Genomic DNA, 25,319 nt, shown 5'->3' on the forward strand with positions numbered 1-25,319 from the left:
AGACAGCATGTAATTCAGAAATAAATGTATTAATAAGTATGCCTGTATTATTAAAAACACCAGAGGGTTTTTTTACATTTTGTTTTAAAATGTGCATTTTGAATTGTAAGCTGTTTAAAATATTTCTAAAGATTAAACATCAAACATCAGAAAGAAGAGAACACAGAAGAGAAATGCTCTCTCATTGTATCATTACTTTTGCATCATTACTTTAACACGTAATCATTACTTGAGCAATAAAACAATCATTATTTTTAGCAAGGAAACTGGTGAATTGAGTTTAACCCTGAAACAAAGTTAGTGCTTAGGAGTCACTTCTGCTTTGAAGTGGGGAAAACAACATGTGAAACCCATATGTGAAAACTAGCTGTGGAACTTCAGGTTGTCCTGGAGAATATGGGACATTAAGAAGCAAGAAGTGCCAAAGAAATTCAGAAGATCATCAGAGACTACTTTGAAAGTCTGTATGCCATGAAACTAGAGAACCTAGAAGAAATGGATAAATTCCTGGATTCTTATAATCTCCCAAAGTTGAACCAAGAAGATCTTGAATACCTGAATAGACCTATTAATATCAAGGAAATTGAAACTATAATCAAAGTCTTCCCAAAAACAAAAGCCCAGGTCCTCATTGATTCACTAGCAAATTCTCCCAAACATTTAAAGAGAACCTATTGCCAGTTCTCCTCAAGCTTTTCCAGGAAATCAAAGACACAGAAACTCTCCCAAACAGTTTCTATGAGGCACATATCTCCCTAATACAAAAAGCAAATAAAGACACTACACAAAAAGAAAACTACAGGCTGATATTCCTGATAAAGATGGGTGCAAAGATCCTCAACAAAATATTAGCAAATAGAATCCAACAACTCATCAAAAAGATCATACACCACAACCAAGTGGGATTCATCCCGGGGATGCAAGGAAAGTTTAACATTCAGAAATCAATCAACATAATTCATCATATCAACAAAAGAAAAGAAAAAATTCCTATGATCATATCAATAGATTCAGAGAAAGCATTTGACAAGATCCAGCATCTGTTTATGATGAAAACTCTTGCCAAAATGGATTTTGAAGGAACTTTCCTCAATATAGCCAAAGTCATCTACCACAAACCCATGGCAAGCATTACCTTCAATGGGGAAAAACTAAGAGCCTTCTCTCTAAGATCAGGTACAAGACATGGAGGCCCACTCTCACCACTTATTTTTAATATAGAACTGTAAAATTTGCAATAGCGATTAGGGAAGAAAAATATATTAAGGGCATACAGATAGGAAAGGAAGAAATTAAACATTCACTATTTGCAGATGGTATACTATATTTAGAGAATCCTAAAGCCTCTACCAAGAAGCTCCTAGAAAAAATAGACTTGTATAGTAAGGTTTCAGGCAATCAATGCCCAAAAGTCCATGGCTTTCCTATATGCAAATAATGAGAGAGTAGAAAGTGACTTTGAAAAAAGCAATCCTGTTCACAATCATGCCTCAGAAAATCAAGTACTTTGGGATCAGCTTAACTGAGGAGGTAAAGGACCTATACATAGAAAATTATAAAGCGCTACTACACGAAATAAAAGAGGACAACATATCCCCTGCTCATGGATTGGGAGAATTAACATTGTCAAAATGGCAATACTCCCCAAAGCATTATACAAATTCAATGTGATCCCTATAAGTATACTCATGACATTCTTCAACGAAATGGGCCAAACACTCCTGAAATGCATATGGAAAAACAAACCATGAATAGCCAAAGCAGTTCTTGAGAAAAAGAAGATGAGAGGCATCACCTTCCCCAACCTTAAACTCTACTACAAAGTGGCAATAATTTAAACAGCATGGTACTGGAACAAAAACAGAGCTGCAGACCAATGGAACAGGGTTTAATATCCTTACACACACCCTCAAATATATGATCACCTAATCTTTGATAAGGGAGCAAGAAACGTGAAGCGGAGCAAGGAAAGCCTCTTTAACAAATGGTGCTGGCAAAACTGGACAGCTACATGCAAAAAATGGGCTCAGACTTCTACCTAATACCATGCACAAAGGTCAGATCAAAATGGATTAAAGACCTCAACATCAGACCAAAGTATATCAAGTACATCAAAAACATGGTTGGCAAAAACCTCTACGACATCGAGGCTAAAGGTATCTTTAATGAGGACACTCTGTGTTGTATGAAAGGAGAGAAGGTTAGCACTCCCCTTGACAAGGATGGAAGAGGCTTTGGCCTTGCAACACGCATACAGTTAAGGCACTGCCACCTACTTCGTGGCATCTAACCAACGTTTTTAGAAAACCAAAGCCGAGAGGCCACTAAGTGTGGTCACTCAACCTCATACCTCTTCATTCTCAGCAATGGAAAACAAATTATCTAATGCTTCCTTTTCAGCAGGTCTGACTTTAGGGGAGAGACTCTCCAAACAATAATAGTGAGTTTTGTTGAAATATTGAATGCAATCAAAGTGAAAGTAAAGTGAAATTTATTAGTTACACAGGCGGGGGGGCTAAGGGTGGGGGGTTAGGGGCGTGGGGGGGTAGGGGTGTGGGTGTGCGGGGTGGAGCTATACTGGGATTCTTGGTGGTGGAGTATGTGCACTGGTGAAGGGATGGGTATTTGAGCATTGTATAACTAAGACTTAAACCTGAAAACTGTGTAACTTTCCACATGGTGACTCAATAAAAAAATTTTAAAAAAATAATAATAAAAAAAGAGGACACTCCACTGTCCAACCAAGTGGAAACAGAGATAAACAGATGGGACTACCTCAAACTGAGAAGTTTCTGCACCGCAAAAGACAAATTGAACAGAATTCAAAGACAACCAACAGAATGGGAAAGGATATTCACCCAATACTCATCTGATAAGGGGTTGAAATCAAGAATTTGCAAGACACTAGTTGTACTTTACAAAAAGAAAACATCAAACCCCATCAGAAAATGGGGCGATGAAATGAACAGAAACTTTCTCGAAGAAGAAATCCGAATGGCCAAAAGGCACATGAAAAAATGCTCTTCATCACTAATCATCAGGGAGATGCAGATCAAAACAACAATGAGATATCACCTTACACCGCAGAGACTGGCCCACATCCAAAAGAACAAAAGCAACCGCTGTTGGCGTGGATGTGGGGAAAAAGAGACTCTCCTGCACTGCTAGTGGGAATGCCAACTTATTCCGCTGTTTTGGAAAACAATATGGGCGATTCTCAAAAGATTAGAAATTGAGCTCCCATTTGACCCGGGGTGGGGGGTAGGGGGACGGGGTGGGGATGGTGGGAGGGATGCTGGGACCATTGGTGGTGGAAAATGGTCACTGGTGGTGGGATGGATACTTGACCACTGTATGACTGAAATGTAAGCACGGAAGTTTGTACTGTAACTGTAAGCTGTAACTGTACCTTATGGTGATTCACTAATTAAAAAAAAGCGAGAAGTGGAGGGCTGGAGCAATAGCACAGCGCATAGGGTGTTTGCCTTGCACGCAGCTGACCAGGGTTCAATTGCCAGCATCCCATAAGGTCCCTCAAGCACCGCCAGGAGTAATTCCTGAGTGCATGAGCCAGTAGTAACCCCTGTGCATTGCCAGGTGTGACCCAAAAAGCAAAAAAAAAAAAGTGGGAAAATTTAATTTTTAAATTTATCATTATGGTTTAGATTGTATACTCAGAAAATATATATTGTTATGTATAACACAGAAAACTCTGGTATAAGGGAGTCTTACAAAAGAGTTTTATGTTTGATAACTCACTACATAGCAAACAAAAAGTAACATAAAAGAGATGCTAAGCTACATTAAAAATTTAAAGAAAAAAATGACTTCCAACTGGGAGTATAGAGGAATGGTTTATAATAGAGGGTGAGTAGTGAAGAAGTAGAATTTAAACTCGTATGTATCTATTGTCTAGTATATTCATTTTCAGGGATGAACTGGATTAATATTATTGGTGAAAGGTAACATTTTGGTCTATTCAAGAAATATGCTTTTTGAATACTTTGTTATTTCCTAGACATCATATTAGTTGCTAAAGTCATGAAGATAAGAATCTTTTACTGTGTCCCACATTTTCTCCAGTCTAATGTTTCATTGAGGAACTGAGAAAAAGTGAAAGAAAATGGACAAATGCAGAAGGGGGCATTAACTCTTTTAATGGGAGAGGCCATTCAAAAGCAGAAAAATGAGATATATCTCACAAAACAAAACCACTGCATTTCTGTAAAGTAATTTTTTTTCTTTTTGGGTCACACCCGGCGATTCATCGGGGTTACTCCTGGCTCTGTACTCAGGAATCACCCCTGGCGGTGCTCAGAGGACCATATGGGATGCTGGGAATTGAACCCGGGTCGGCCGTGTGCAGGGCAAATGCCCTACCTGCTGTGCTATTGCTCCAGCCCCTCTGTAAAGTAATTTTTTATTACTTTATGTGTAGCCAAATAGTACAGAAAGTTAGGTGCTTACCTTGCACTTGCACTGAGTATTTGCCCTCTTCCCCTCACCTCGCCCATCAGTGATCCCTAAGCATTAGAATCAGGATTAATTCCTGAGCACCACTGGGTGTGGCCCTAAACAGATGAACAAAATACTAAACCAACAGTTAGAAACTGGCAATGTGGTCCAAAGGGGAGAACATATGACTAGCATGTTCTTGGGGCTAGCAGCCTACCCACTGTACTATCTTTCTGGCCCCAAGAAATTTTTGTATTTAAATTCTCTGTTGTTTTTGAGACTGTGTTCTTCAAATTTTCTTGGATATATTAGAAGCTCTGAAAATTCTGATAACGACTGCTACTGAGTTCTAGTTAAGATGCCCTTGGAAGTTTATATTTTAAGCCCTCTTCTGCTTCAAATACACAACAGTAGCAGAAAACAGACATATGAAGGAGAAATTTAAAAGACTTACACAGAGTTGCTGAAAGTAGATAAAGGACCAAAAGTGATGGCCTCTCGGTATCTGTGTTGCAAACCATAATGCCCAAAAGTTGAGAGAGAGCATGTGGGAAATTGTCTGCCAGGGAGGCAGGGGGAGGGTGGGAAAAGGGGGTATACTGGGGAGATTGGTAATGGGGAATGTGCACTGGTGGAGGGTTGGGTGTTTGAATATTGTATGATTGTAACTCAAACACGAAAGCTTATAACTATATCTCACAGTGATTCAATAAAATAAAATTTAAAAAATAAAATAAAAAAGACTTACACAGAGTATGTTTTTAAAAAATTGACATACTTACTTAACTGAAGTATTCATCATTTAGCTTCTTTATCCTGTCTTCTCCAAAAGACAGTGTAATTGTGCACTGGACTCTTTTTGCACTCCCAACGTCATCATAAGTTTTTAAGCCTTATGTTTTCATTTAGCAGTAGCCCTTATGATATTTTTGTTTGGACAAATATTGTGAGAATTCTCACTTTAAATTTATTTTAGTTTCCTCTATTCGGTCACTGTCATTGTCATACCGTTGCTCATCAATTTGCTCGAGCGGGCACCAGTAACATCTCCATTGTGAGACTTGTTGTTACTGTTTCTGGCATATTGAATACGTCACGGGTAGCTTGCCAGGCTCTACTGTGCAAATAATAATAATTAAAAAATAAAATACAAAAATAAAAGCACTATAAGTGTGAATGAATGGTCCGCAGGTATGAGAGAAAAAGTAAGAATAACATGGAAAAGAAAAAGAGTATATGTGAACAGTTGGACATCCAACTCTCCCTAAATATCCTTTATTATTTTTATAATTTGGCTAAAAATTCACATCTTAATTGTTGATTTTATTGAATTTCTTTTCAATAGCTTTCCTCAAGCATTTTTGACCATTATTTGCAAAGGAATACTCTGAAAAGAGGCAGGAACTAAACAAATAAGAAATGATCAGCAAAACCAAAGCTGACCCCTTGAAAATAAAGCAAACCACTTTCTATTATAAAGTGATCAAAATTTATAGGAATGCTTTACATGAAAAAGTAGAAATAGAAATGAGTTTATGAGAAAAGATAGATCATATATAATGCAAACTGTGTTAGAAAATAGGAAAATGAGGAAAAGGGTTTAACTTACATGAGTCTATAAAATACACCTAAATCAGGTAAAAATGATAAAGAAAAAGTGTAAACTATTCATATTTGATCACATATAAAATCTGTAATAAGTGTTAGCTACTTAAGTACAGTATAAACACTGTATTTTTATATTTTAAACAATTATTTTGCTTTCATTTGTTCAGTTTCCCCAATACTATTTATTGAAGAGACTTTCCTTGCTCCAAAGTCTTGGCTTCTTTGTTGTAAATAAATTGTTAATGTGTGTGGAGGTTTATTTTGGGATTCTCAGTTCTGTCCCATTGATTTGTATGTCTGCTTCCTTTCACTGTCTAATGTCATACACAAAAATTAATATAAAACGTATTAAAATTTTTATGTAAAACCCCAGACCATAAAGTACATAGAGGAAAACTTAGACTAGGAGATACACTACAGATACTGGTTTTAAAAATGTCTTTTGGGGAGGGTTCAACACCAACAACAAATATAACAAAAGCAAAATTAAATAAATGGAGTTAAAAAACCTGCACAGCTTCTATACAATAAAAGAACCTATGTCAATTTGAAAATGACACTTCTGAAGATGAGAACATTGCAAATCATCTAACAAGGCATTAATATTCAAAATATATAAAGAACTCATGGAATTCAAAACCAGAAAAGCAAGCAAACTAATTTTGAAAATGAATAATTCTCAATAGACTCTTCCCCAAAGAAGACATGCAGATGGCCAGTGGAAATATTCAAAGAAGCCCGTTGTCTCTTATAAGGGAAATGCAAATTAAAACATCATAGTTATAAAAGTGGCTCTTATCCAAAAGACTAGAAGCAGCAATATTGCCAAGGACCTGAGAGAACAGGAGTTTGTACACTGCTGATGGGAATATAACTTGTATAGCCACTATGGAAAGCAGTATGGAGATACCTTAAAAACATAAAAATAGGTATTTCATAGGAGATACATATCCTAATCGAGGGACTTACCAAAAGAAATAAAATTACTAATTGTAAAATATACAGACACCCCCTCCATGTTTATTTTAGCATTATTTAAAATATTCAAGAGTTCAACGAGTGCCTTGTATATCTTTGATATCAATCCCTTATAAGACGAATATTGGGTGAATATTCTTCCCCATTCTGTAGACTGTCTGTATTTTGATCACTGTTTCTTTTGAGGTACGAAAGCTTCTTAGTTTAAGATAGTCCCATTTGTTTATCTCTGTTTTCACTTGCTTGGCCAGTGGCATATCATCTTTGAAAATACCTTTAACATCCATGTCGTGGAGGGTTTTGCCAACCTTGTCTTCCATATACCTTATGGATTCTGGTCTGATGTTGAGATCTTTAATTCATTTTGATCTGACTTTTGTACATGGTATTAGGTGGAGATCTGAGCCTATATTTTTGCATGTAGCTGTCCGGTTTTGCCAGCATCATTTGTTGAAGAGGCTTTCCTTGCTCCACTTACATTTCTTGCTCCCTTATCAAAGATTAGATGATCATATATTTGATGGTTTATGCCAGAATATTCAACCCTGTTCCATTGGTCTGAGGCTCTGCCTTTGTTCCAGTATCATGCTGTTTTAATTATTACCACTTTGTAGTAGAGATTGAGGTTGGGTAGGGTGATTCCTCCCATATTCTTTTTTCCCAAGTGTTGCTTTAGCTTTTCGTAGGGACTTATTGTTCCATATGAATTTCAGGAGTGTTTGGTCCATTTCTTTGAAGAATGTCATGGGTATCCTTATAGGGATTGCATTGAATGTGTACAATGCTTTGGGGAGTATTGCCATTTTGACAATGTTAATTCTTCCAATACATGAGCAGGGGATGTCTTTCCACTTCCTCCTGTCCTCTTTTATTTCTTGAAGTAGCATTTTATAGTTTTCTTTGTACAAGTCCTTTACCTCCTTAAGTTAAGATGATTCCGAGGTACTTGATTTTCTGAGGCATGATTGTGAACAGGATTGCTTTTTTCATGTCATTTTCTTCTCCTCGTTATTTGCATATAGGAAAGCCATGGACTTTTGGGTATTGATTTTATAGCCTGCAACTTTACTATACAAATCTATTGTTTTTAGCAGTTTCTTGGTAGAGGTATTAGGGTTTTCTAAGTATAGTATCATTTAATCTGCAAATAGTGAGAGCTTGATTTCTTCCTTTCCTACCTGAATGCCCTTAATATCTTTTTCTTGCCTAGTTGCTGTTGCAAGTACTTCCAGTACTATATTGAACAGAAATGGAGAGAGTGGGCATCCTTGTCTAGTCCCTGATCTTAAAGGGTAGGCTCTTAGTTTTTCCCCATTGAGGATTTTGCTTTTCATAGGCTTGTAGTAGATGGCTTTGACTATACTGAGAAAAGTCCCTTCTATACCCATTTTGGTGAGAGTTTTCATCATAAACAAGCACTGGATCTTGTCATATGCTTTCTAGGAGGTCTGCCCCACAGCTTGGAAACTGGCCATACATGCTCGGGGAAAAGGCAGCTGAGTTAAAGAAGGGAAGACCAAGTAGAGGATGTTGGGAGGACCCATTCGGGTTGAAAGATGCGTGCCGAAAATAGACCATAGATCGAATATGAAGGCCACTCAATAATGCAAACCACGACACCCAAAAAGAGAGAGAACAAAAGAGATTGCCCTGCCACAGAGGCAGGGTGGGGTGGTTGGGGATAAGGCGGGGGTGGTGGGGGGTATACTGGGAACATTGGTGGAGGAGAATGAACACTGGTGGAGGGATGGGTAAACAATCACTGTATGACTGAAATGCAAACACAAAAGTTCTTAAGTTTGTAACTGTACCTCACGGTGATTCACAAATAATAAATAAATAAAAATATTCAAGAGCTAGAACTCACCTAAGTGCCAACCCACCATTATTGGATAAAGAACATATGGTATCTATATACCATGGAATACTACTCAGCTATAATAATGATTGAATTATTATCATTTACAACAACATAGGTAACTTAAAGGGTTTCACTTAGTGAAATGAAAAAAGTCAAATACGATATGATTTCACTTGTATGTTAGAAACAGATGAACTAAATTTAACAAACAATTAAAAAAATGGGACCAGTTTTGCTTATTAGTACAAGGATAAGTAAATTGGGTATAATGGGACAACTATATGGTGAAATATTTTAATGATAAACTTTAATGTTGTATATACACATTCATTTACAATGTATATCTACTTGAGATTTTTAGGATATTATAATTTTATTTTTTATTTTATTTTTTTTTTTTGGTTTTTGGGTCACACCCGACGATGCACAGGGGTTACTCCTGGCTCTTCACTCAGGAATTACCCCTGGCAGTGCTCAGGGGACCATATGGGATGTCGGATTAGAACCCGGGTCGGCCGCGTACAAGGCAAATGCCCTACCCGCTGTGCTATTGCTCCAGGCCCTGATATTATAATTTTAAATAGAAGGTTTGCCTAATAATAATAATCATAATTGTGAAATAATAGATTTTTGGTACCACTCATGCTTTTTCCTGGCATTATTTTATTTTATATTTTGGTTTGTGGGACATATTTGGTTATGGTTGGGGACTACCTCTAAATGATACTCAGCGGGTCATGGGATGCCAGGTATAGACCAAAGGCCCTCTATGCCAGGAATATACTCTAACCCTTTGAACTATCACTTCAGCCCCTTTATTTAGAGTATTAAATAAATTACTAATAAATATTTTAAAGCAAAAATATAAATCTTTGTTTCAGAAAAATGACAGTGGGTTAGGGCTGGAGTAATAACACAGCGAGTAGGGCATTTGCTTTGTACGAGGTTGACCCAGGTTCGATTTCTCCGTCCCTCTCAGAGAGCCCGGCAAACTGCCGAGAGTATCCCTCCTGCATGGCAGAGCCTGGCAAGCTCTCTGTGACATATTCATTATGCCAAAAAAAGTAACAACAAGTCTCACAAGGGAGACATTACTGGTGCCCGCTCAAGCAGATAGATGAGCAATGGGATGACAGTGACAGTGACAACAGTGGGTTAGCATCACAAAATACTGATTAAAGAAAAAAATCTTACATTGTCATCTAATAGAAACAAATATTTCTTTTTTAAAAAAAATTTATTTATTTTTTAATTAGTGAATCACCGTGAGGGTACAGATACAGATTTGTACATTTTTGTGCTCATGTTTCCCTCATACAAAGTTCGAGAACCCATCCCTTCAGCAGTGCCCATTCTCCACCACCAGTACACCCAGCATCCCTCCCACCCCCCCAATCCCATCTCCTCCCATCCCACCCTGCCACTGTGGCAGGGCATTCCCTTTTGTTCTCTCTCTCTCTAATTAGGTGTTGTGGTTTGCAATAAAGGTGTTGAGTGGCCATTGTGTTCAATCTCTAGTCTACATTCAGCAGGTATCACCCTTTCCCCGCGTGGCCTCCAACCACATTTTACTTGGTGTTCCCTTCTCTATCTGAGTTGTCCTCTCCCCAGCAGGTGAGGCCAGCTTCCAAGCCATGGAGTCAACCTCCTGGCACTTATTTCTACTATTCTTAGGTGTTAGTCCCCTACTCAGAAACAGAAATATTTCTGTGTTTTAGCATCTTTTAGAATCTTTCTTTTAGCATCTATTCAGAATTTTTCTTTTACCATCTTTGTTTTGGGCAGGTAGAGGGTTGGGACCATGCTGGTCATTCCTTGGGCCTTATTCCTGGCTCTGTGCTCAAGGATCACTCCTGGCATTGCTCATGGATCCATACGTGGGATTGAACCCAGGTCAGCTTTGTGCAAGGCAAGCTTCCTACCTACTTTACTGTCTCTTCATCCCCCAAATACAATTCTTTTAGTATTATTGTTTTGTTACGGGGCCACACCTGGCACTAACTACTCATGACTCAGTGCTCAGAGATCACTCCTGGCAGGCTCAGGGGATTATATAGGGTTCTAGGGATGGAACCCAATTTGGCTGTCTGTGAGGCAAGTGCCCTGCCTGCTCTATTTCTCCTGCTCTACTACTTCTCTTGTTCCCACAATTCTCTTTGAACTGAAATTAAATAAAATTATTCTCATCTTTTGAACTGTACTTTAAAACCCTTTATCAAGCCTGATTCTTGTAAAAGAGATGTAGAGAATATTTCCACTAAGGCCTCGGATATGAAACTGAGCATTCATATTTACTATTGAAATGCTCAACCATGAAGGGGCTGGAGCAATAGTACAGCGAGTAGGGGGTTTGCCTTGTATGCGGCTGACCCGGGTTTGATTCTCAGCATCCCATATGGTCCTCTGAGCACCACCAGGGGTGATTCCTGAGTGCAGAGCCAGGAGTAACCCCTCTGCATTGCCAGGTGTGACCCATAAAGCAAAAAAAAAAAAAAAGCTCAACCATGAAAAAGATAAACTGTAGAAAAATTGGAAAAGAAGAAAAAATTAATTCAGTAATACTTTATTCTTTTCATCAAGTCCTCAAAGGTCCAGAGATCTCAATAACATTTTTAGAAAATATTTATTTATACCGGAATACTTTCATACACTGAAAATAAATAAACTAAATATGCCCACATTAACACTAATAAGTCTCAACCTATCTTTATAAAAAACAAATTGCAGAATTAATGTGATTGCACTAAGGTAAAAATGAAAACAAAAAGCAAACATATAATCTACACTATGTGTTGTATGGATATACATGCATCTAGTAAAGTATAAAAACAGTCATCATTAAGGACATAGAGCAACTTTTGGGACCTTTGGGACCTTGATCACTTCTGATAAAAGAGGGGAAGAGTGGATTTAAAGATAAAAATTGATTTGCTGCTGACTTTGTCTTTTTGTCTTTTCACAAAGAAAAATCTATTCAAAGGAAGGCAAATTATAACATTTGTCAGATATGAGTTGGAGGTACATGGCATTTTTATATTTATAAATTTTCTGTAATATTTTATTGTATTACTGTGTGACCTTAGTTACAACAGTGCCCGTTCCCTTATTAGGTTTAGTTGACTAGGAACTAAATAGAGTATGTGGCACATCATGACTTCATCCGTTCTCCTATAGCGAGTTGCTGGTCTTTCTGTTACGTTCGATCTCTGCCAACATGGGATGTCAGCTTTATTTGGAAGCAGAAATCATATTGGGGCTATTTTCATCTAGAGACACTGTGACCAGGACCTCTGAACATTTTGTTGTTGATTAGACATTTTGGAATATATATGTTATGCATCTTTTTCTCTCTGCCCTGCCATTACTTCAGTCTCCACTAGATTAACGTTGTAATTTGCATTACCTCTAAGACTTAAGGAAATTCTGAATGAGAGGAAAGTTAGGGCGGTTTTGCCTCTATCCTCTCTTTTTCCCTGAATATTCATCTCAGTTTCCCCTTTTCCTCTTCTGTCTTTTCTTTTGCCATTCTTTTTAGTTGTCAGGATATTGAAAGGAATTCTGGTTTAGGATGCGCTATTTTCCATCTGTGGTGGTTTCTTGTGTGACTAGTGAGTTTGGGTTAATAAAGTCAGGAGCAGCATACTGTAGAGAAGTTTTTTTAAAGACAATAATTTATATAAAAGGATATTTTTGAAAGCTTATTATTGCATCAACACTGCATGTTAAATTGCCACCTACCCCCCATAGAGTTATTCCATGTGGTGAAAGACTAGTAAAGAATTGGCCATCCATGAAATGATTTTGACAGCTACTTTCCAAACCAGTGAAATAGAGCTCTTCCAGTCCAGAGGGAACACTCACCATGTTTACTATTAGAAAGGTGCCCTAAACAGCCATAATGTTTGATGAATGTAATGCCAAAGGGGCATCTTCTGGAAACAAGCAGTGTGTGACCAGTGGGGGAGGCAATTACTTTGATAGGGAGTGGCCTCAGTGGGCTTCTGACCCTTTTCATTTCAATGAGCCTTGGAAGACATCTATCATTCGTTGCCTAAAGAAACTCTCAAGAGTTTGATACGTACATGGAGATATAAAGTTTCTTTACAGAAGTTCCAAATTAAAGTTACAATAGTCATGTGGAAGCAAATGAAGTGTAGAGTTTACTTTGGAAGCTGAATTGACTTTTACGGCTTTACAAATGGTATTAGTAGTGTATTTTTAGAAATCATCCTATTTATAGGGTCAACTGAATTACCATGTTGCTTATTACTGCATGTTAGGGGGAAATGTTCACTAAAGATACATTCTCAACTTTGGGAATTCAAGAGGGCTTAGATTCTAGTCATTATTTACTTAATAATATACCTCAGGTCAACCTGCGAATAGAGCAATACATGAAGTTTAGAAATATTTAATAATTTGAAAGCTTTACATCTTTTTAAAGGCAAGTTTAATAGTTGAATAAGAAAAATAGATGTCCGTAATTGATCTCAGTTTAATAAGTCTGAGGACAATTAATACATTCTTTCAACAACTAAATATAAGTTGATAACTTATATATTTTTAAAAAATAAAAAACATTGGTTTGGGGATCACACTTGACTATGTTCAAGGCTTACTTCTGACTCTGTATTCAAGGATCACTCTTGTTGTATTCAAAAGACCATCTGAGAGGCTGGAATTAGACCATACGGAGTGCCATGGATTGAACCCAGGTTAGCCACATGCCAGGCAAGCACCTAGCCTACTGAACTATTTCTCCAGCTCCATATATTTATATTTTAATGAGCTTACATTTAAAAGCAGAAATTATTCATAATCAAAGAATGTGATGCATCTTTTATAAAGAAACTAGAGTGGCTTAATCTAATTTACAGGTGAATGTGGTTCAACTGTTTCAAAGAAATTAGAATGGTCTACTGGTGATTATCACTAACTTATTCTTGTTTTCTAGATCTTTCCTGAACTTCTCTAAGACTGTTTCTCTAGAGACTCAGAAAAATACTTGTTAATTATTTAAGCACTAAGATCTCTTTGTATAAATGTGTGAAAATAATGTAAGGTGATGATATATGTATACATCCAAAATTTATAACTTTATTCCAGATCTTGTATGTCACTTTATTTCACTGCCCATAGTCCTCTTATTAATGTTGAAGGCAAAGAAAAGCTGTACTAAAAATCTTTACTGTCAACTTCTAAGAAGACATATATCTATGTCTTTTCAGAGTGCTGGTTATAAATTACAGTTTTGATAGGATCAGCAAGATATTGATCTATCCCAGAAACATACAGCTGGCATTCTTACTAACCAAACAGTTTTGTTGTTCTGATTCTGAAATAGGTTGGCTACTTCTTCTCATACCTTTTGGTTTAAGAAATTATAATATGAGATATTTGTTTCATTAACTCTTAAAATCCATATTTGGGTATAAAATTTATTGTGATTGACTGCTAAGGGATAACATAGGGAAATTATAGACTTAAGGGATTTATCCTGGTGCTGATAAACAAGATATTAAATTATACCATAAGAAGCATAACTCAATGAATTTTTATGATCTGTAGAGATGGGCAAATTACATTGCAAATGATAAATAAGTTTTCAGCATCAAGATATACAAATAAATCATCATAAGTAGATATTTTGATTTATTAATATAACTAGGAAGCAGCCTGTTGGGCTGTGCATGTTATTTTTGGTGGTTGTCCTAGTAAGAGACAGATAACTTATTTATGCATTTTGTTACTTTTTTCTATAATAAACTACTCTGAATATTTTTAGGAAAGAGTTTCTTCATTAAAAATAAGAGTCCTTGCACACAGATGTGAGAATGGATGCTCATTTTAATGATTAGTACCAGCATACCACTAAATGCAGATAAAATTCAACAAGGCACCTGAGTCATCTTTTTCTGCCTTTTCTTCAGAGAAAGTTGTGTATTTAAATGTGCCCATTAGGAGTGAGTGCTGGATGTTATTCTCTACCTGAATCAAACATTCCTATATCAAATCCTCTCTGCTTACATATGTTTTTCCAAATTCAATGTTACTGAAATAATGAATATTCCTATTTATGTCTTCCTTATCTTTCCTATTAAGCAAACTGGAGTCTAAATTTTTTTGTTTTGAGGTCACACTCAGGGATGCTCAGGGCTTAATCCTTGCTTTGTCATCAGGGATTACTTCTTTTGGGCTCAGAGGACCATAGGATCAAACTCTCAATCAGCCACATGCAAGGCAAACTCCCTAACCAGGATCTCTCCATCTCCTCTAAAATTTTTTTTAAACATCGGTAATAAGATTTCACATATTCATTAACCAATACTAGTGGACTATGTTAAGGCCAGGGAAAACAGAATGAACAAAATATAGCCCCTGTCTTTGAGAAGGCTACCATAAAATGATAGAAGCAAATAATTCAATTTGGTTATCACAGTGGAGTGGTTAAGTTGTTGGGAAGAAGAGGACAGAGTACCAAGGGAACCCAGAGGACAGGCATGTAAAACTGGAGAGTGCCTTTGGGTGACCAGGATGTCTACTGTAGTTAAAGGATAGTGAGAAAAGATTTTCAGGAGCAGATGGTACTAATGCTGATTCTTGAGAGGTCGAAAATACATCCTTGCAAGATGAGATGCATGTATCATAGCCCATAGGCTCAAGAGAGGGTATATAAGGATAATAAACCTCGACAGAGTTTATTGGATTCTTGCATGAGAGAACGTGGAAATACCTATTTGGCATGGCACCTCAGAAGCTCTTAATACATATGAGTTTCCTTCCCATTTCCATTTCGAATTTCTACATGGAAGCCTTTCCCTGTAAATAGATCTTAAGCTGTGAAGCTAAATTGTGTGCAGAAGATAAAAAGTAAACTCAGCTCTATGTGTATCTGTGGAGATGGGGTGGGGGATAGTGTAGGGTATGTCTGAAGTTACACTGTGTATGTAGCAACTATGTTCTCTATCTTTGGGCCCATCTGTGTCCATCATTTCCCAACTTTTCTCCTCCCTCAGACTACCCTGCTCACTCTCCTACACTAATACCTCCCGTATGTACTCCCTGGAACACAGTCTTCTATAGCCAAGGGTAACTACGTAGGGTTGCCTTCACTCTTGCACTTTTTTATTTTGGCTGAGCTTTTTCCTCTCATACGTTATTCTTCTGTAATGGGCCGACCTTGATATGTTTTCAGAATATGTTTTCACAAAAGTTTTGAGCCACACGCTTTAAAGCAAATATATTTGAAAAACCATACGGCCTCTTCTTCTTCACTCATCAAACTTTCAGCTTCAACAAACCTTTGGAGTTAGCAAACACAATGGAGAGACCATTTCTCTGGCCTCTCTGTGCTCTTCCTCAAATTTCAGCAAAACTGGCTTAAATCCCAGTGTGATTATCAGCGATTTGTCTGGAGTTTCTTGAGTTCTACCCCTTTTGCCTTTCTTTGATCCAGAAACTGAGTCTTGGAATCTCTTGGGTAGTCAGTCTTTCAAGCATAATTTACTTAGTTTCACTTTTCCTGATGTGTTTAGCCACAGTCTCAGCGCTACCTCTGAAACACTAACTTTAAAACTTTATTTTAGACACCGCTATTTACAATACTGTTAATGGGAGAGTTTCTCCTCTAAAACGTTTCAGCCCCAGATCCTCTACCAGTGTCCGCTTCCCCCATCATGGTCCTAGTGCCCCCAATTTATACTCCCCTCACTCACCCACAGCAGAGCCTGGCAAGCTACCTGTGCTGTATTTGATATGCCAAAAACAGTAACATGTCTCACAATGGAGATGTTGCTGGTGCCCACTCGAGGAAATCGATGAACAAAGGGACGACAGTGCTACAGTGCAGTGCAATCACCCATAATAAGCTTCCTACTGAAGACCAGTTCCCAGAAACTTTCATTACATAAAGATATATGGAATAGAAACTGAAAATCTGCTTTAGACAGGGAAGTATTTTTTATTATTACTAAATTTTAAAAAATAAATAAGGACTGATAGGAAATAAAGAGGAATAATAATATAGCAAACTCTTGTAAGGGCTCCTTCAAAAGCTATTAAAGTTTAATAATTAGTTGATGATGTTATGGCCAGGTGATGATGGTATTTGGTTTTCTTGAAGATAAAAGGGTGAGATTTTTTGTGACATACTAGTACCTTACTCCATTCATTTAAATATCCAGTTACTTTTGGATGTATCTCAAAATATAGACCATGCACAATTATAAGGTTCTCTGACTCATTTTGAAAGTAAGAATGGTATCAACCTTTTGTTGATACCAGAAACCCTTTTCCTATCTCTAGCCAGAAGTAAATACCCACCTGATGGTAAGTAAGCCTTTCAAAATTTACCTTCACCTGATTTAAGAGTCTCTGGCCCCTGCGCCTGGCTGTCTTCACTGAGGCCCCTCGGAGGGGGTGGGCTGAGTTTCCCTCCCCACCCCGAGCAGAGCGCCGGCAGCCGAAGACCTCCAGAACCCAGTCACAGCCATGCTCAAGGGCCCTCTCCACACATTCGGATGAACCTCACGCATGAAGGAACCAGCAGAGGAACCCAGATGTGTGGGACCTGGGGCTGAGATCTCAAAGCCTGCTCAGGTCGGGACTGGGCCTCTTCTGCCCAGATCCCCCATTTTCCAGTAGCTAGGTGGTCACACTCAGAAACTGCCCTGGTGCCATGTAATCCCATCAACAGCCAACATTGGAAACTATAAAACCAAGTTCCCAGAAGCGCATGGCTGCAAAGCGGCCTTGCGACATCTCATAGCCTAGTTCTCCCTCTTGGAAAACCTGGCAAGCTACCAAGAGTTTCCTGCCCACATGAGAGAGCCTGGCACACTCCCCATGGTGTATTCATATGCCAAAACCAGTAACAATGATGGGTCTCATTCCCCTGACCCTGAAAGAGCTTTCAATGAGTTGTGAAGGATGAGTAAAGAGAGGCTTCTAAAATATCAGGGCTAGGACAAATGGAGACATTACTGAGACTGCTTGAGAAAATCAATGATCAATGGGATGATGATGATGATGATGATGATGATGATGATGATGATGATGATGATGGTGGTGGTGGTGATTTAAGATACCATTTTCAGGCATTGACTTTAATCTGTGAATAGAAGTTCTCCATTTCAAATTTTTAATATGATACATTTACTCAAGAGCAAATGAGTATTTTATTTTATTTTTTATAAAGTTGTTCACAATGATTTATTACATTTCTACACCAGTCCCACCACCATTACACCTTCCTGCCATCATTATTTTCAACTTTCCCAAACACCACCCAAGCCTGCCCCAATAGCAGGCCCTAAATGATTTATTTTGTATTGTTTGTTATGATTAACTTTCCAAAAATGATCAAAAAATATTTCCTTAGAAGAAAGTGCATGAAGATTGTTGTATCTCACCCTCGAGCTATTAATCCCTGTATAAGAGATTACTAACATGTTGTTACAGGTTCAGCCTTGTGTGTTAATATTTTGTTAATCAAAATTGGTTGCCTTCTACTTTACATCCCATCCAATGTGGTGTGCTACTCCTGGTATACCAGGGTGTAGAACTCTGGGAATTCTAAAATTGAATGGGCTGTTATAGCTGCAGTTAAATTTTTAACTGGATGGTGACTTCAGGGTCCAAAAGCTTGCTGATCTCTTTCAAGATTTATTCATTTGTCTCTGAATCATGGCTGCTTAATGAGCTTGTATGGCGTCAGGAGCAGTGCATGGGCATGACTGCCAGGCTCCCAGAAGAACCCAGAGCTCCTAGAGGTCATCCATCCCCAACTCCGTGAGAGCCTGGAGATTTCAGTCACAAAACCCGCCTACGTGAGTTTTTCAAAAGATTTATTCCTGGATGAGGCTCGTCTGAGCCTGTGGAGTCGGCCATGAGCATGGTGGCGAGTGGATTATGGAGGTTTTTGGCTTGGGAAGGTAGTTTTTAAAAGATACATACGTAACCTTAATATAATTGGGCTGCCCGGTTGCCTATCTTCGTACAGTGAAATATCCTAAAAAATAAACAATTCCACCTTTGTAAAGAATACAAATCTTTAGTAGGCCTTAAAAATGTTAGAAAGGCTATATGCGGCATATCAAACAGGGTTTTTCCTATAAAACCTGGAAGTATTAAATATTCATCTGCTAATCAATTATAGAAAGTGACTTAAAAATTGGGCTATGGTGGTAGACTGTATCTGGTCTTATTCATTTTTATTCACTTTACTGAAAAAATACCAAATAGAGTTTTTCCCTGCCTCTTTATTCCACTTCTGTCTTCTAAGATCTAGTCATTTTTTTTCTGCTTTCTCTTTCACTTTCTCTCTCAGGAATAAGTCAGGACAGTATTTCTTAGTCTTTCAGTTCTATATCTCAATTTTGAAGAGGCAGCATAGTATAGCCATGGATTAGCAAATTTTATAAAGAGCAAGTAAAAACTTGAATATTTTTTTTAATCTATTGTCAGTCTTTGTTGTAAATCTTTTTTCTTCTTCCTTTGTTCATTTCCCTCCTCTTTCTCCTCCTTATTTCTTCTTCTCCCTTTAAAAATGTAAACTTCTTATGGGTCTTATAGTTTCCTAATTCTTGGCATAAGCAGTAGAGCCACAAATTGTGCATAGACTATAATAGGGTAGACTAGATTACAACTACAAAACAAAGTGTACAGTGACTGCACAACAGAATGTTTATAAAGTACCCCCAACAATGCTTGGTTTTCCAATAAATCATCTCTCTTTTTAGCTTGATATATTTAGGGACCAACAAAATATAAGTAGTAAGAAGGGTAAATCCCCCAAGGGGTGAAATGTATATATTGAATTTCTCAAGACAATATGATTGACTTGGAACCAGTTACTATTTTAGATCATCCACTCCGTTGACTCCCATTACTAGTAGGGATAATAGAGAGTCAGAGCAATTTCACCAGACCTATTTAGTACCTGACTTAGCTTCAGTTTATGTTGAGTGGAAGAAATGAGCGATTCAATAAGGAATAGGGAAGAAATAAGAGGGGGAGAATTGATTACTCTCTGGTTGTGTCCTACCTGACACCTCTGGATGATTATTGAGAGTTATTTTGTGACCAAAATAAATTGATTAAAACAGAGTCCTATTGCTGAAGTGAAATTAAACCACACAGTGTGATTTTACTACCAGACTCTTTCCCTGTGGTGCCTTGCATAATAGAAACCAATTGAAAAAAATTATATATACACACACATATATATTAGGACAAATAAATATAAATAAATTGATGCTCTGTGCAAAAGAGTGGACCTGGGGGACTCCATAGTGAAAGGAAATACTGTCAGAGTTGATAGTAGTGTCTCTTAATTGATAAAATGGAAATATTAATGAAGAGAAATACATCAGAGGAAGATGGGATGGTGTTGCAATTTTATGAGGTTGATATTTTATGGCCTGAGGAATTCCCATAGACAGGCATTAAAAGAAAGTAAAGTTAAATTTATCCTTGAGTGGCTTACTCCATGCAGACCTGCAGAAGAGCACATCATTTTCTAGGTAGTCTTTTCCTTGCCTTTAAATGTCTATGGTACTGGAACTCTCTACATGTAATTGAGCACAACGTTATTTCACTACTTATATCACTCCTTTGTTTTCTTGCATGGCATGTCATTTAAATCCTTGATGCCCAGAATACAACAGTTTAGAGTGATTGAACCAAAAATAGAAGCAGCCATTGTTTCTCTAAAGAATATAAGCTTTGACCTAGGCTCTGCCCAGACAACAGGTAGGTTCCACTGCCCTGCCCCCACTGCAACCTCTGCTATATTATTTCACTGGGCTGAGGAGCCAGAATACCCGTCTTCTATCTTGTCAGTTAGCAGACTCTCCACTTGGCCTTTTGGTGGCTATATCTCCCAGATGCTAATGTTCCTGTGATTCCTACTGGAAAGTTGACCTTGGAGTTAAAATATTCCAATATGTTACAGTTGACTCTTTTCACTTTTTCTGGATGCTTCAGGCCAGGGAATAGGGTGCCATTATTTTGCCCTCAATGGTGTCAGTTTTCTTTGAACATCCTTCAAGTTTTTAATATACATTTTATTCCTCAGTGCATGCTAATTTAAATCTGATATGGTCCCTCCAGGTTGAGTCAAACGCTATTTAAATGCCTCCACATTGTGTGATATCTAAATATATTTCTTCAATGCCTCAAATCAACATGTTTCACGTAAGAAAGTTGGGCAGCTTGCCTATTTCTTATCTGCAGATGAAGTGTTCAATATCCCAGATATTGGGGGAAAAATGCTTCTGATCTGCAAATTTCTTTTTTCTTTCCTTTTTTCCTTCTAGAACATCCAGGACTTCCCTATGTTCTTCATAAACAAAGAATTCTTAGAAATCATTTAGCTACCATGATACATGTATACTTTCATTAGTAATAGATTTATTCAACAATGATACTGTACTTTTAGTGAACTTGCCATCTACTGTTTTTAAGTGCTTTTATATCATCTAACATGATGAAACTTATGGTTATTATTGTTCAAACCGAGTCTTGTGACTCTATGCCAGACAAGTACTGGATGGACTTATGGATAAATAAAACAAAGGTGGTTACCATAGGCCTTATTTTTATCATAGACTTAAAAAAATTCTGAAGAAATAATGTTAATTATTAAGGGTGGGGAAATCAGTCTAAAGGAAAAGAACCCGAATCTATGAAAATCAGGGCAGGGACTGACCTGAAAGGGTATCTAGAAATATTTCTTGAAGAGTTTGAATATAACCTAGCATTTGAAGGATAAATAAGCACCATTATACAGAGGGTTTGGGAATTAGAAAATTTTTAGTATAATTCTATTTTTATTATTTAGACACTTCGAAACCCAGGATACACCAGTTGACTCTAAGAAAGGTAGTCACATTGAAAAATGCATTAGTACCTTTAGGTCAGTAGAAAATAGTTGGGTACATTATAGCAATTCTCTTGGTGAGAGTTTTTACTCAAGTGATTTTCTTTGCATGTTTATGTTTGGCTAAAGTGTGGTCTCAGCTGTTATTTAAAAGTCAAGCCTTTGCCCACATGTGGAATGGTCTGCGTTGTTGAGAGAGTGGCCATCTGGTAGCCTTTGAAAGTTGGGTGTTGGAAAAGGTCAGACACATGACTTTTTTATCTACTGGATACGAATTTTTCCCAGTAAGATGGGATCGGCAAGAAAAGTAGGCCAAACAGAGAAAAGAGCACTCTCAAAGATATAGATAACAGGAACCCAGAAAGTGAGAGTTGTGAGAATATGAAGCTGGATATATGCAAGGGCTAGATTATGAAGGCTTCCAAGGGTCATACTGAGGAGACTGACGTTGATCTTATGGACAAACTACAGACAATGGCATCTTAAAATAGATGCTGCATGAAATAGGAGAAAAGACAGTAATGATCAAATGTTAGTGTAATTGCTACGGCAAGAGATATTAAATGCCCGGTTTATTGACAGAAAGATGTCAGAGTTATTTCTGAAGCACAAATCACCATTTTATGGATAAAGGTGAAAGAGAAGAGGGGCATAGCTCCAACTGTATGAAGGAATGTTGACCAACACCCCATCAGTAAGAGAATCCCCTCTTAAGTAGAAGAATCCCCTCACATTTGAATCATCTGTCCCCTCATCTGTGCTCTTCTAGCAAATTTCTTCTTCTGCAGTAAACATCTGCTTACATGTTTGCCTCGGCTGACTTGGAGCTCCCCAAAGGCAAAATGTTTTGTTTATTACTGAATCTCTAGCACAGTTGGTAAAGGTTTAGTTGAGTAGTTCAGTCTATAGTAACTACTCTTATTATAAGACATTCAATACCTGTGTGTTAGTGACTGTAGGTATGACACAGTCTTGATAGTCTAACGGTGAGTTTTGAGGGCTCCACAGAGGGCTCCACAGGAATTATGGGACGCATATTGAGAGAAACGGCTTTGACTCTTTCGGTGAATAATTTTCAAGGAGAAGAAAAGTGATGACTCCTACGGGAAGAAGAAATGGAAGAAATGTCACGTGAGAGGACAGAAAGAGTGACCTAGTTTAGTTCCGTTGCTAAAAAGTAGTGATGAGAAATGAATTCTGAAAAATCTAACCATCTCAGTTAGGTAATCCTTATTCTTGAATAGATGAAGAAGCTTTGCAGAAAGAACATATACCGTTTCTCAGATGTTATAGAAATTTTTAGAATCGATCTAAACTACACTTTTCTTTTTGTTAGACCAACCTTCATTAGGCAGGGAATGTCACTGAATGTAGGAATTGAATATAACTTCAGTAAAGAGGTTGATTTGGACTGAGGTCTTGAAAAAAAATATTGTTTGAATAGTGTCTTCTCTTGGCGATCAGACTTCATTTATTGAATGTGTGTTCTAGGCAGTGCTAGAGCATATAAGCAGAATTTTGTTATTTCTGCTTTGGGGCCACTGTTGCTCATGACTTACTCCTGATTTTGTGCTTTGGGGATCAGATTTTAATCCTGGTGATGCTGGGGGACCAAATACAGCTGGGAATTGAACCAGGGTTGGCCACATGCAAGGCAAGCACCTATGCTATCTCACCAGTCACTTTAAGTAGAATTCTTAGTGGAGCTCATAAGTTTAGTTCAGAGACATTTTATTTCCTAGATAATTTTGCTTATTTGCAATAAGCAAAGCACAGAATAAAAAATAGCAATTTTAATTAAAGAATGATGTGTTCTAATAGTCCAAATGCTGAGTGTTGAGCTTTGTTTCCTTCTCTTGTTTAGTTCTCTTTTTTTGTGTGTGTGTTAAATATTCCACAAGTTTTGGATTTAAGAGGCAAATTTTTATTTGGTTTCACACCTCTAAGAGAATTTTGTGTCTTAGTTATAATTTGAAATCTTTACTTATTTCTTTTATTTTATAATATCTATTTGTTGATTTTTGTGTTACTATCAGGTTTAACTATACTCAAGCATCTTCTGTATATCTGATGTTTCTTAAGCATTTTCTTTATATCTAATGTTATTAAAAGAAAGTACACTTTACAAGTTACATTTCTGAGAGGTTTCTTGTTTTTACTTACTCATTGACCTCTTCCAACTCTGGAATTCTAAGAGCATATCTGTATTAGAAATTGGGTTTCCCTCTCCAACCAGATCTATCAAATTAGCTATCAAATTAATCCATTAGCCATTAGAAACAGTAATCTTGAAGTAGAGACTCTATTGAGAAATATATAGCTCTTAACATGCATATTTAAAGAGAACTGTAGGGAAAAACAATTGATGAGTGGTGAAAGTCTAGAGGGAAAGTTGAAAGATAAAAGTTGACACTAATTTGTTTAACACAGTCTTTGGTAATGGGTTCCTAGTTCATTTCATTAAAAACCAATTCCTTTTGATAACAAGAATTCCACTATCAAGGTGGGTGCATTGTCATAGATAGGTGTTATCAGGACCTCATGTCATAAAACATATTCATCAAATTAATTTCATTTTGAATTTATGCTTTGGCAATTAATATTGTTTAAATATTATTCAATCAATAAAATATTTAGTCAATTAGTATTGATTATATATTACTAACGTAATATGTAATCATCAGTCAATATATAATCAATACTAATTGAGTAAATATTGTTCTTTCCTATAGTTTTCCTATAAGAAGAAAGTTTTAAGGTAGGAAAATAAAACACTATAAATCAAGCACTTAATTTATCTATTTTAATTTTTTATAAATTTGCCTATGATAATCTGGTACACAAGTTTAGATCCCTGTGACACTAATATGAGGAAGTTTCTCAATTTACAAAATGAAATGACAAACTTTCACCAATGTAGCCTTCTATCTAGGCCCACATCTCCTGGAGCAAACCAACCACATTCCCCACTATCAATAAAATCTCCACCAGCCTTCACCATAATATGCTCTGACTAGGCTCTATATCAAAATTGAAAAGAGTAAGCCCAGGGCACCTACAAATTTGGTCTCTGGCTAGGTACATATTCCTTCCTTTGGATTATTCTTTAGTCTTGTTCTTAGTCTAGTATCTCATGGATCTACAGGTATTTTGATTTTCTTTATGTTCTTTTACTTTCTTATGAAATTCAAGACTTGGAAATTACTACTCACCTTCAGAACTTAACTTCTTCATATTTTATTTCTAATCCCAAAACCCTCTGTTTCTCCAAATAGAAATAGTTACTCTGTCTCATTCATATCACTATTATATACTTGTCATGTGATATTAACCTTTGTACCATCATTACTGTACTTCATAGTGGTACTAAAGGACTAGCCATATGCTTTACTGACTGCAAACATAGCAGCTAGTATTGGTAATAATTTCACAGTAAAAGAGAAGATGGGTGGTAAAGAACAAGAGAAGTGAGGAAGAGCAAGAGAAAGGAAAGACACTCGAGTCTCTTCTCCAGGGAGAGCTTCTATTTTATTTATT

The 25,319-nt window shown here is 37.1% G+C and overlaps 1 protein-coding gene and 1 non-coding gene across 2 annotated transcripts in view; both read left to right on the forward strand.

Moving 5' to 3' along the window:
- Positions 1–25,319, forward strand: part of CA10 (carbonic anhydrase 10) — a 578,576-nt gene that overhangs the window by 160,102 nt on the left and 393,155 nt on the right. The window lies entirely within an intron of this gene.
- Positions 2,179–2,302, forward strand: LOC129404077 (U6atac minor spliceosomal RNA). The gene has a single exon (XR_008629675.1). It is a non-coding gene; the product is annotated as a U6atac minor spliceosomal RNA (small nuclear RNA).

The sequence above is a fragment of the Sorex araneus genome, chromosome 3, assembly GCF_027595985.1.
Source record: "Sorex araneus isolate mSorAra2 chromosome 3, mSorAra2.pri, whole genome shotgun sequence".
Lineage (NCBI taxonomy): Eukaryota > Metazoa > Chordata > Mammalia > Eulipotyphla > Soricidae > Sorex > Sorex araneus.